This window comes from Sorex araneus, chromosome 3, assembly GCF_027595985.1.
Source record: "Sorex araneus isolate mSorAra2 chromosome 3, mSorAra2.pri, whole genome shotgun sequence".
Classification (NCBI taxonomy): domain Eukaryota; kingdom Metazoa; phylum Chordata; class Mammalia; order Eulipotyphla; family Soricidae; genus Sorex; species Sorex araneus.
The window spans coordinates 75851028-75864975 of record NC_073304.1 but is presented as its reverse complement, the minus strand read 5'-3'; positions in this window follow the sequence as shown (position 1 = coordinate 75864975).

The window sequence follows — 13948 nt, the reverse complement described above, 5'->3', positions numbered from 1 at the left end:
CCCCTGGGCTAACCGGAAAAAGATCCCGGGAAATGCGCTCAAGGGAGAAAGCCATTTCCTGTTTTCGCGCTGGCTTTGAAGCCGAAATGGGAGCCACCTTAGCTATTGGCAAGAGGACGGACGTAGTGTTGGAGTGGGCGGGGGCACTCAGTTGCGCTTCCGGAAGCCCTGACGCCGCCGTTGCCATGTTGGTGCCTGGCAGAGCGGCCATGTTGCTTAGACTACGCCCCCGCGGCCATGTTAAATATTAAGTGAGTCCCGCCGCGAAGGGCTGTGAACTGCAGGGGGAAGCAATACGTGTTGTACACTTTTGAAAAGCAGGACCACACATCGCTTTTCACGATTTGATATTGACGTTCCTTTCCCACGTTTATAGATGTCTGCGCGTTCATTTACAAAGCTATTCTACCGACTTACGTGTGGGCTGTGGGAGAGTGGGAATGTGCATGTTTTCTTTGGGAAAGAAAGGGCTGACACAGCAGAGATGTGAAGGTATAAAAGTTTGGTAAATACATATACACCAAATCTTCACGTATAAGGTGTAATGAAAATCGATACCTGAGGACACTGATGGAGAATGTGGTGTTAGAATGTTGTGTGCATGAAACTCCATCACTAACGGTCATAGATCAGAACCTAAATTTATTTTTAAACTTCTCAAATAAAAATAAGTTCTGGACAGGAGAAATAGTAGCGTGGGCAATGCACCTGCATCCATCTGACCCAGGTTCCATCCCCTGGCATCAGAGGGTGCCAGAGGTGATCCCTGAGCACTGCCAGAACAAAACAAAACAATTAACTTCTTTAAAAAATAATTTTTCAGCGGGGGGATGGGGCGGGAAGTACAGCAGGTAGGATGCTTGCCTAGGGCACAGCTGACCTGGTTCAATCCCTGGCATCCCATAGGTCTCTCCAGTACAACCAGGATTATTCTTGAGCACAGAAACCAGAAGCAACCCCTGAGCCTTACTATGTGTACCCCCTCCAACCAAAATAACAACAAAAAAAATGTTGAGTCTTAAGGTGCTGGAGCAAAAGACCAGCGGGTAGGTCACTTGCCTTGCAGTGATAAACTTGGGTTGGATTCCTGGCACCCATTTGACGCCCCCAAGTGCCGCCAAGAGTGATCCCTGAGCACAGAGCCAGGAGTAAGCCCTGACTGCTGCCAGGTACGACCCTAAAGCAAGCAAACAAAAAGACAAACAAAACATGAGTCTTCATATTGGGGACCAAGACCTGCTTGCTGGCTTGCTTTACCTTTCTTTCTGCAACATCTCGTAGTGCTCGGACCTTGTTGTTGTCTCTGTGCTTATGGATCACCCCTGATGGTGCTTGGGGAATCCTATGTGGTGCTAGGAGATATAGGTCAGCCCCATGCAAGGAAAGTGCCTTAACTAGTAGATTATCTCTCCAACTCAACTTTGTGTTTTCATATTCTGGGAGCTAGATGTATCAGTATGAAGTTTCACCTTATCACTATCATCCATTTACTCCAGTGGAGGCCAACAATGTCTCCATTTGTCCCAGCCCTGAGATTTTAGCAGCCTCTCCTCTTTCCCAATGATTGGAGGCTCTTTCAGGATCAGGGAACAATAAGAGGAATGAGACCTGTTATTGTTACTGTTTTTGGCATATTGAATATGCCACGGGGAGCTTGCCAGACTCTGCCATGCAGGCAGGATATTCTCGGTAGCTTGCCGGGCTCTCCGAGAGGCACATATATATTTATATATTAATAAATATATATTTATTAATATATAAATATATTATATATTTATAACATAAATATATTTATTTATGTAAATACATATTTATATAATCATAGAGGGGATATATATAAGTATATATATGGATTTTATGGATGATCATATGGACAGGGCATTTGCCTTGCACGCAGCAGATCCGGGTTTGATTCCTCTGTCCCTCTCAGAGAGCTACTGAGAGTATCCTGCCCACATGGCAGAGCCTGGCAAGCTTCCGTGGCATATTCAGTATGCCAAAAACATTAACCAAGTCTTACAATGGAGACATTACTGGTGCCTGCTCGAGCAAATCGATGAACAGGACGACAGTGCTACAGTGCATATGAAGTTTATGAAACTTAATTGATGCCAAACATTTTGAGATGTTCACTTCTTTGCTTAGTAAACTTAAGTAAACTTAAGAAGTTTTGTTGTTATTGTTGTTTTAATGAAGTCCTCTGATTCATACGGAAACCACTGATTTACCAACTGTCTATATAATGCCAAATAGAGGCACAAATAGAGTGAGAAAGAATAGCTGAGAAAGGCATGGGTTTTGTTATCAAAGCTTTTGGATCAGGTTAATTTTTTTTTTTAAAGCAATAAGAGTACTGGAGAGATAGTACAGCTGGTAAGGTGTTTACCTTGTACACAGCTGACCAAGTTCAATCCCTGCACCACATATGGTTCCCCGAGTCCTACCAGCCCTCCTCCTCATTTCTCTCAGCTGAACTTGGGGATTTTTTTTTTTTGTTTATTTTGGGGCCACACCTGGCAGTGTTCATGGCTTAGTCTTAGTTCTGTGCTCAGGGATCACTCCTGGCATGCTGAAGGGATCGTATGTGGTGCTGGGATTCAAACTGCTGTTGCAGTCACATCCATATGCAAGACAAGTGCCTTATCTTCTGTACTATCTCTCCGATCCTAGGCTGTAGGGAAGGAGGAGCATGCAGTGCAGAGTTTTGTGTTCTGAGTCTTACCTATGCTAGATGTGTGCTCTATAACTCGACCTAACTCCCTGGTTCATATTTTTTTATGATCAGTCTTGTGTTCTAGTTGGAAGGGAATAGAGAGGAAGAAGAGTTAAGAGACAAGAAACATGTTTAATTATTTATCGATAGAAATGAAAAGGAAAGGGTGAAAGGATTAGGGGAAGGGGTGGCAAGAAGTAGGACTGGAGGGTGGCAGCCAGACAGGTACAAAAGAAAAATGAAAGAAAGAGGTGAATATAAAGGGGTGTTGTTGAAGATAAAGAAGTATTGGAATAAAGCAGTTGTACTTTACTCTTTCTTTGTATTTATTGAGTTACTACTATGTGCTACTGTGAACATTTAATATTGATCAAAGTATTTGTTTCTGGATATAAGAGTTATCAGTATTTCAACATCTGTCACCCACTGATCAGGGTTGATTGGACTAATCCCTCACCGCTCCTTGTGCATTCCTCCTGAAGCTGCATACTCGATTGAATAGAGACAGAATGTTTTTCATTTGAGGGCTAACTGAAGAACAAGGAGCTGTTCTCAACTACTAGAACCTTCACAAAAGCTCTCAAAATATCCATTTCCATCTTTTATGTTTGTTTATTTTGGAGCCACACTTAGCAGTGCTCAAGACTACTCTAAGGGGACAAACCCAGCTCTTCTGGATGCAAAGCATGTGCTTCAGTCTCTTAGGCTAGCTGGTGGTACTAAGTTAGACTGTCTTTTGTTTTGTTTTGGGAACATACCCAGGAGTGTTCATGACTTACTCCTGCCTCTGTGCTCACGGATCACTCCTAGTAGAGCTTGGGAGAGGCCATAAATGGCACTAGGGATCAAACCTGAGTCATCTACCTGCAAGGCAAGAGACCTACCTTCAGTACCGTCTCTCCAGTGCTATACTAGCTTTCAAGATGAGTGACTGAGGGCTGGAGAGATAGTACAGTGACTAAGGTGCTTGCACCCTATATGGTCCCCTGAGCACAACCAGGAGTGATCCCTGAGTATGGAGCCAGAAGTTAGCCTGGAGCACCACTAGGTGTAGCCCCAAAACCAAATCCAAATAAACAAGCAAAAAAATGATGAGTGAGTGAAAATTGAATACACCAAAATGAACGTGGATGGGGGCTGGAGCGATAGCACAGCGGATAGCACAGCGGGTAGGGCGTTTGCCTTGCACGCAGCCGACTCGGGTTCTAATCCCAGCATCCCATATGGTCCCCTGAGCACCGCCAGGGGTAATTCCTGAGTGAAGAGCCAGGAGTAACCCCTGTGCATCGCCGGGTGTGACCCAAAAACCAAAACCAAAACAAAACAAAACAAAATGAACGCGGATGGATAGGTTCACACGTACATCTCTGGACATTGAAAAGTTACACTTATTAGGAGGCAAACAATTTTCTTCAGCTCACGGGAGATCATGGAATACTATTCCAGGATACTGCTCTAAGTAAGCTTTTTTTAAATTTGGTTTTTGAGCCAGGACTTATTCCCGGCTTTGTGCTCAGTGATCACTCCTGACTGGACTTGGGGGAACCCCAATAACCCATATGTAGCAACTGCCATCAAGAAAGTTGGCAAGAAAAAAAATAATAAAAATAAATAAATAAATAAATTTTTTAAAAAGAAATTTCCTTTTTCTTTTTTAGCTTTTATGCTAGTTTGAAATGTATCCTGTGAGGCCCACTGTTTAGACATATGTATCACTATTGAACTGAGATAAGCCCATTATTGCTGTTAGAGTAATTGTTCCTAAGTATGAATCCCTCACTTGTTATAAGAACACTGTTTCTTTCAAAGTCCTTAACATAAAAGTGAAATCTATAGTATTATATAACAGTTAAACTAGATAGTCCTGTGATGGGGAGGGAGAAAGAGGGACCTTTTTGGGATAAGATGGCAGTGGAACTTTGGTGACAGTTATGCACATATAGAGGCTTGAAGCTAACCCCCTGAAATAGTAAACCAATTATATTATATTATAAACAAATAAATGGATGGAAAATATTTTAATGCCTATAAACACTTTTTAAGCCTTGGGAAGGGTCAGAGAGATGGTACAAGGATTAGACACTTGCCTCACACACTTGAACCCAATTCTATCCCCAGCACCAAATACAGATCTCTGAACACTGCCAGGAGTGATCCCTGAGCACAGAGCCAGGTATTAAGCCTGAACATATGTGAATTTGGCCCCCAAACCCAAAATAAAAATAAATTGAGTGAATGACATTAATTCATCTAAGTGAGAGGGGAGTGAGAGAATATTACACAACCCAACCTCTAAATATTTTTTGGTTGTTTTGGGGCCATGTCCAGTGATGCTAGAGGGATGCTCCTAACTCTGAGCTCAGGAGTCACGCTGCAGAGGCTATGCGGTGCTAGGGATTAAACCTGGGCCTCCCACATACAAAGTGTGCCCTTAACCCTTTGAGATACCTCTCCCACCCAGTAATTGCACTTTATTTAGGAAAGGTAGGGTCTTTGAGTGGAAGACATTCAGTTTCTGGTATAATCAGTATTATCCAAGGGCTGGACATTACTTTGGTCTACACAGGAAGCCAAAGTAGCATAGGTAAAATCAAATCAAGGGCAGTTGCCGGAAATTAATGCTTTCACATCACTTTTGGGTAGTTTGGGTTACAACCAGTGATACTCAGAGTTTACTCCTGTGTCTACACTCAGGAATCACTCCTGGCACTGCTGGGGGGACTATATAGGATGTTGGAGATCAAACGCGCTCAGCCACATGCAAAGCATACACCCTTCCTGCTGTACTATTACTTTGGCCCATGGGTAAATATTTTTTTAAATTTTTGTTTATGATTTTATTTAGGGGTAACAACTGGCAGTGCTCAGGGCTTACTCCTAGGTTCTGTGCTCAGGGATCACTCCTGGCAGGTTCAGAGGATCATACGTTGTGCCAGAATTGGGTCGGCTGTGTGCAAAGCAAGCCCCCTGCCTTCTGTATTGTCTGTCCCCCCAAGGAAATCACAAGGCTTTTTCAGATAGACTTTAAATCTCAAAATAGGGGCAAGAGAAATAGATATTACAGTGAGTTCAGTTATTGTGATAAATAGACCATGTTAAGAGAAAGACACAGTGAGAGGACAAGAGAGCAAGAGAGAGGAGAAGCATTCGGAGGAGGAAGATAGAGCGCCCTTGGGATAGAAAGCAGCCCTGAAGTTTGAAAGACTATGTAAAAATTACCATTCAGCATGGACTACTGAGCATGAGCACGAGTATCCCCTGAGCATTGCTACCTGTGGCCTAAAAAGAAAAAGGAAAAAAAGAAAAAGAGAGAGATTCTAGCATTCCAGTCATTCTGTTAAGGGGTCAAAGGTAAATGAGGTCATCTTAGATCCTTCAAGCCAAGTTGAAACATCCTGAGTGAATGAAACCCCCACATACAGAAAAATCATCATAATCGAGGTCTGCCCAGACAGCCCATAGAATCACAGCAAATACTAGAAAAGCTTGGAGAGGCTGGGCAATGAATGGAAACAATGAACATATGATCAATCCTGATCAAATACACGCTTCTTATGTGGTTCTAAAATTGGTTTTTCTTCTGTTGTGGGCAGTACCAGGCAGGGATTATGCTCAATATTGGGCAGTTCTGGCAAAAGGGAATTCCCTGCCATAGTGGCAGGGTGGGGTGGGGGGAGACGGGACTGGGGAGGGGGGGAGGGATGTTGGGTTTACTGGTGGTGGAGAATGGGCACTGGTGAAGGGATGGGTTCTCGAACTTTGTATGGGGGAAACATGAGCACAAAGATGTATGGATCTGTAACTGTACCCTCACGATGACTCTCTAATTAAAAATAAACTAATAAAAAAAAAGGCAAAACAAATAACACTAAAAAAAAATATTGGGCAGTTCTGGGATCCAACCCCTTACACATCCCACTGAGCCACATGCCTGCATCCCTTCCAAATGTTTTTTTTTTTTTTTTTTATTTGACCATACCTGGTAGTGCTCAGGGTTTTCTCCTGTGCTGAAGTATCTCTCTTGGCAGGGCTCAGGGGAGCATATGTTGTGGCAGTGATCAAACCTGCATATGGGACAATTGCCTTAACTTCTGTACAATCTTTTTTTTAAAAGGCTCAAAATGACTTAAAATTTTTTTCTTAATCTTGGGGCTGGAGAGATAGCATAGCAGGTAGGGAGATAGGGTGTTTGCCTTGCATGTGGCCTACCCAGGTTCAATCCCCAATAGTCCATATGATCCTCCAAGCACCACCAAGAGTTAATTCCTGAGTGTAGAGCCAGTAGTAACTCCTGAACATTGCCAGGTGTTACCAAAAAGCAAAAATAAAACAAAGCAAAACAAAACAAAAACCCTAACTGAAAAAAACAAAACAAAACCCCAAACTCAAGGGGGGCAGTTGCTACACCTAGCAATGCTCAGGGGTTACTCCTGGCTCTGTGCTCAGGAATCACCCTTGCTGGTTCTCAGGGGACCATATAGGATGCCAGGGATTGAACCTGGGTCAGCTTCATGTAAGGCACACACCCTGCCTGCTGAACCATTGCTTCAACCTACTCTACAGTTTTTAAACATTATAAAAGACAAGGAAAGGTAAAGGGAAGTCAAAGTGTTTTGAGAATAAAGTAGAAGTCTGTTCTGGGTATCAGGAAGACAGAGATTCCTTAATCAGAAATCCAGGGAGCAGAGAGATCGCTCCAAGGACTAGAGCATGTACTTTCCATGCTGGAGGCCCAGATTGATCCCTGACACCATATGGTCCCCTGAGCACTGCCAGGAACAACCCTCAAGAACTGAGACAAAAGTTGCTCTTGAGCATCAGTGGGTGTATCCCACTTCCCTCCCCCCCCCACACACACACAAAACAGAAAAAGGTGGGCCAGAGTGATAGTAGAGTGGGGAGGACGTTTGCCTTGCATGCAGCCCACCCAGGTTAAATCCCTGGCATCCCACATGGTCCCCCGAGAACCCCCAGGAGTGATTCCTGAGTGCAGAGCCAGAAGTAACTTCTGAACACCGCCAGGTGTGACCCAGAAAGAAAAAAAGGGGGGAGGGAAGAAAAAAATAAGGGAGAAAGTAGGACTGAGCAGGGAGAGCTGTCAGACCATGACGCAGATCTGATAAAGTCTTTTCCAGTCCAATGTGAACTTCATGAACCAAACCTACTCAACAGGATAGTATGGGTTTTTTTAAGTTAAAAAAAATTTGTGATTCATTCATGAATTTTTAGTTTGTTTTTTGAAGGGTATGTGTTGTGAGTATGCTTTCTGAGTTTGTAGCATTACAAAATAATCATAAAAATACTTGGTAAATTTAATCTTCAGAAATTTATCAATAATTGGTTTGTTTTTTTGTTTTTGCTTTTTGGGTCACACCGGGCAATGCACAGGGGTTGCCTCCTGCCTTTGCACTCAGGAGTCACTCCTGGAGGTGCTCAGGGGACCATATGGGATGCTGGGAATCGAACCCGGGTCGGCCACGTGCAAGGCAAACGCCCTACCCGCTGTGCTAGTGCTCCAGCCCTCAATATAATTGGTTTTTGTCCCATATTGTTCTTAAAATATATACTGCATGCACTTCAGAATAATGTAAAGTCAGCAGAGTGTGGTTAAAAATTCTATGAAAGCTTAAAAAAAATAAAAAATTAATCGGTCATTGATGACCCTGAAGACTTGCATGGAGGTCCTGAAAGAGAATCAAATATGTAGAACTAAGAAGGTAAGCAATAACTTGTAATTTTTCGTATAATTAAAAATGTTTTGTGTTTTGGAAATAAATTCAACTCATTATTATTCCAATAGTAGTAATTCATAGTGTTTGAAATATACTGTTTACACTAGTCCCACCACCAATGTCCCTTTCTCCCCATAAATGTCCCTAGGTTCCCTTTCATCCCTCCTATATACCTGCCAATTTTGCAGGTATATGACAAATTTATTTCATATTACTTGTTCCAATAAAATGGATAATAAAAAATAGAATTATCAAAAAAATTGTGATAACTTTGTGATTTACAAAGTTATTGATAGTTCAGTTTTAGGCATATAATATTTCAACACCAATCCCACCCCCAGTGTCAACTTCCCTTCACCAGTGTTCCCATATTCTCTCCACACCCCAACCCCTAGCCTATCCCAACCTGTCAACTTGACAGGCACATTACAAAGATAAAGGGATTGTAGCTTAGATCTCATGCTTTCAAAGTCACATGTTCTATGGGAAAGGCTAAGCCTCTGTGCCACCACCTCTTGGTTGTCCTTGGTCGGGACTAGAGCTAGACAGTGAGGAACTATCAGTTTGTAAATTAACCATGCTTCCTGCAACAGGTTCTTTGTTGAAGACATCCCTAGAGTTGCATATTTTTGTGATTGTCAAAGGGAACTTGGAAAGGTTCTTATATAGGTTCGTAAATGGTAACTGAATTGGTCCACAAGTTGTATGGAATAAGTATATCTGAAAGTAGTTATATGATTCTTCCCATTGCCCATCTTTGCATGAGTCATTTCTGAGCACCCGAAAGCTTGTGTGTATGTGTGTGTGTGTGTGTGTGTGTGTGTGTGTGTGTGTGTGAGAGAGAGAGAGAGAGAGAGAGAGAGAGAGAGAGAGAGAGTAAAATCTTAAAAATGTTCATATCAGAGGCTGGAGAGCTGGAGAGTACAGAAAATGGAGCACTCCCCAGTATCCCATTTGGCTCCCTTGAGCTCACCAGAAATGAACACTGAGTGCAGAGCCAGGAGTAAACCCTGAGCACTGCTGGGTGTCACCCAAAACACAAACAAAAAATAGTTTTAAAAAATGTTCCCCCCCAAAATATGTGCCTATGTTGCTCTTTTCCTAGACTAAACTTTCCTAGATGCATAAGTGTGTCTTATTTGTTTTTCCACTTATCCAGCAGTTGGTATCTGAACCCAGAAGAAATCCTTGAAAGTTGAATGAGGGCTGGAAAAAATAGTTCAACAGGTTCAACACATGCTTTTCTTGTTGTAAACCTGGGTTCCATTCCCAGCACCACCTGGTCCCCCAACCACTACCAGGAATGACCCCTGAGCAGAGCCAGGAGTAGTAGCCCCTGCACACCATCAAAACAAAGCAAGTTGAATGAGCAAATCAATCTCTTGATTCCTACAATAACTCTTGATTCCTATAATAATGATGTTTTTTGATCTAGCCAGTTTGAACTGCGTCCACTCTTTAAGAAGTGTTCCTGAGGGAGGGCTGGAGCAATAGCACAGCTGGTCGGGCATTTGCCTCGCACGCGGCCAACCCGGGTTCGATTCCCAGCATCCCATATGGTCCCTTGAGCACCGCCAGGGGTAATTCCTGAGTGCATGAGCCAGGAGTAACCCTGTGCATCGCCGGGTGTGACCCAAAAAGTAAAAAAAAAATGTTCCTGAGGGGCTGGAACAATAGCACAGCGGGTAGGGTGTTTGCCTTGCACACAGCTGACCTGGGTTCGATTCCCAGCATCCCATATGGTCCCCTGAGCACTGCCAGGAGTAATTCCTGAGTGTATGAGCCAGGAATAACCCCTGTGCATCACCAGGTGTGACCCAAAAAGAAAAAAAAAGAGGGCTGGGGTGATAGCATAGCGGGTAGGGCGTTTGCCTTGCACGCGGCCGACCCGGGTTCAAATCCCAGCATCCCATATGGTCCCCTGAGCACCGCCAGGAGTAATTCCTGAGTGCAGAGGCAGGAGTAACCCCTGTGCATTGCCAGGTGTGACCCCAAAACCAAAAAAAAAAAAAAAAGAAAAAGAAAAAGAAAAAAAAAGAAACGTTCCTGAAAGCTGCATTAATATACTCATCCTGGCAAGTTAGAACAAATTCACTTTTGGGAAAGATGACCCAGTGAAAAGTGACTAAGAAATGGTAGGGCTGAAGGTGCAAGGGAAAGTTTCCGAGACAGAGCAAATTAAAGAGAATAAAAGAAAAGTAAATAAAAGCTGTCAGGTATCAATGAAAGGAGAATATGTAGGTTAGGAGAGGAAAACGAAGCATGAAAGAGACAGAAGAGGTAATAAAGCAGAGCAATGAAGGGGGAGGGGAGTCCTGCTGATCTCTATGAGGTATTCATCTGAAGCCTCCCAGACAGCTGTTATCATAATGGGAACTGGCAGTTAAAGAGAGGCCAAGTCTACTTTAATTAGTTAAATGGCATTATCAATGTCCAATGGGGGTAGGGAGGTAAATGGAAGAGAAGGATTGGTGACCCACCTCCTTCCATAGGATGAATGGGCAAAGAGAGTTATAAAGCTTTGTCAGGAATAAAAGAGATAAAAGCTATTTCTTTCCCAAAGGGCTTCACAAGATTCCTATTGTGCCCCCTAATCACCACTGACTTCTTTTTTTGTTGTTTTTTGGTTGTGGTGGGGGGGTGCACATGATTGTACTCGGGGCTTACTCCTGGTTCTGTGCTCAGGGATTGCTCCTGGGATGGGCTCAAGGGACCATATAGAGTGCTGGGGAATGGAAGTCAGGCCAGCCACGTGCAAGGCAAGCACCTTACCCACAGTGTATCTTTCCAATCTGCTTTTTAAAAGATGTTTTGGGCCATACCTGGCAGTGTGAAGCCAGAGAGATAGTATAGGGGTTAAGACGCTTGCCTTGCATGAATCTGAACAAGGCTCTAACGTTGGTACCCCAAATGGTCCCCCAAGCACTGCCAAAAGTGACCCCTGAGCACAGAGCCAGGAGTCAGCTTTGAGCACCACTGGGTGTGGTTCAAAAAGCAAACATACTTGGCAAATAATAAGCTGAGAGACTGGAGGTATGGCATAGGAGGTAGGGCACTTGCCTTTCAGGTGGCTGTCACAGCCTGGTTTGAACAGTGACCACAGTGACCACAGTTCATGCCTCTGACCAGGTGTCACTCCTGGACAAAAGCATGAATTGTCCCAGAGCACTGCAGGGTGTGGGCTTCTCCTCAAAAGCCAAAACAGTGAGGGGGCCGGAGCGATAGCACAGCAGGTAGGGTGTTTGCCTTGCACACGGCCAACCCGGGTTCGATCCCCGGCATCCCATATGGTCCCCCAAGCACCGCCAGGAGTAATTCCTGAGTGCAGAGCCAGGAGTAACCCCTGTGCATCGACGGGTGTGACCCAAAAAGCAAAAAAAAAAAAAAAAACAACACCAAAACAGTGAGCATAGCCACATCAGGCAGTGCTCAGGGGGTCACTCCTGGTGGCGCTCAGGAATTGAACTGAAGTTGACTGCAAGCAAAATAGGTACCTTTACCCCTGTACTATCTCTAGCGCCCCCTACCCACAATCACTTTATTTATTTTTGCTTTTTGGGTCACACCCAAAGATGCACAGGGTTACTCCTGGCTCATGCACTCAGGAATCACTCCTGGCGGTGCCTGAGGGACCATATGGGATGCTGGGAATCAAACCTCGGTTGGCCGCGTGCAAGGCAGATGCCCTACCCGCTGTGCTATCGCTCCAGCCCCATCATCTTTTTGTTTTGTGGCCATATCCAGTGGTATTCAGGGGTTACTCTTGGTTCTGCACACCTGGGCAGTGCTCAGGGCACCAGATGGGATGCCAGGAATCGCACTCAGGCCAGCCTTATGCAAGGCAAGGACTCTACTCTCTGTACTCTCTCCGGCCCATCACCTCCGTTTAAGGAGATTCCACATTGCTTTGGTGGGGCTCATGAGAATCAAACATCCGTTCTCATTGACTAGAGTCAAGCAAGAAAAGGTTTACTTACCTTACCTTCTGTCTTCCAGACAGCCTCATAGCAGGAGTCTTGAATGATGTACCGAGAAGCAAACACCATGCCTGATCACTTGGAAGTAGCCCTAAGATTCTGCCTGTCTTGGCTCTTAATCCAATTATCACACTAATTGGCTGGCTTCTATTGTTATTTTACTCAGTTCAGAGCAATAGTACAATGGGCAGGGTGTTTGTCTTGCATATGGCCAATCTGGGGTTGATCCCTGGAACTCCATATGGTCCCAAGCCCTGCCAGGAGTAATCCCTGAGCACAGAATGAGCCTGGAGCACCACTGGGTGTGCCTCCAATCCCCCTCCCAAATTATTTGACAGGTTCCACCCCGTGGCAATATGACTCAGTGATATAATCTAATGAATATAATTGTTAAAGTTCTAGGGATTGCTGTCTTTCAGAAAGCAAAGGGTTGGGGAGATAGTTCATATAGTTGGGCCTTTATATATACTTTATATTTATACTTTACATATAGGGACTCTGGATTCAATCCCTGCCTGGCACCACCTGGCTCCTGAAGCCCTATCAGATGTGACCAAAAAAAAAAAAAAAGGAAGGTGATCTCTTCTTGTGTTCTGGGGGCACACCTGGTAGTGCTCAGGAGACCAGGTGGTACTGGATTCAAACCTGGGACTTCAGCATGCAAAGCATATACTCCAGTCCACTGAGCTGTATCCTTGACTTCAGAAAGCAGTTTTTTTTTTCCTTTTGGGAGGGAGTTGGGCCATACAAGTGGTGATCTGAAGACCCTATTCAGTGATAGGGAATCAAACCAGAGTCAGCCACATTGTAAGGCAAGTGCTTTAACCACTATACTCTCTGGCCACTAGAAAGCAAGGTCTTTTTAAGACCTTATCATGGGTGGGTCGGCAAACACCCAAGCAGGTAGGGTGATTGCCTTACATTCAGCCATGTTGGGTTCAATCCCAGATACCCATATGGCCTCTGAGCCCTTCCTGGAGTGACCCTTAAGTACAGAGCCAGGAGCCCTGAGCACCACCAGGTGTGACCCCCAAACAAACAAAAGAACTTTCCATGTTTGGGGGCTGGAGTGATAGCACAGTAGGTAGGGCGTTTGCCTTGCACGGGGCCAACCCAGGTTTGATTCCCAGCATCCCATATGGTCCCCTGAGCCCCGCCAGGGATAATTCCTGAGTGCAGAGCCAGGAGTGACCCCTGTGCATTGCCGGGTATGACCCAAAAAGGAAAAAAAAAAGAACTTACCGTGTTTTAAAACTTTAACATGCCTAATTTTTACCACACTATAGAGATAAAATAATGTTCAATTTAAAAAATCTGAGGTAGAGGGGCTGGAGTAATAGCACAGCGTGTAGGGTGTTTGCCTTGCACACAGTCGACCCGGGTTTGATCTCCAGCATCCCATATGGTCCCCCAGCACCGCCAGGAGTAATTCCTGAGTGAAGAGCCAGGAGTAAGCCCTGAGCATTGCTGGGTTGACCCAAAAAGCAAAAAAAAAAAAAAATCTGAGGTAGAATAATAATATAGTG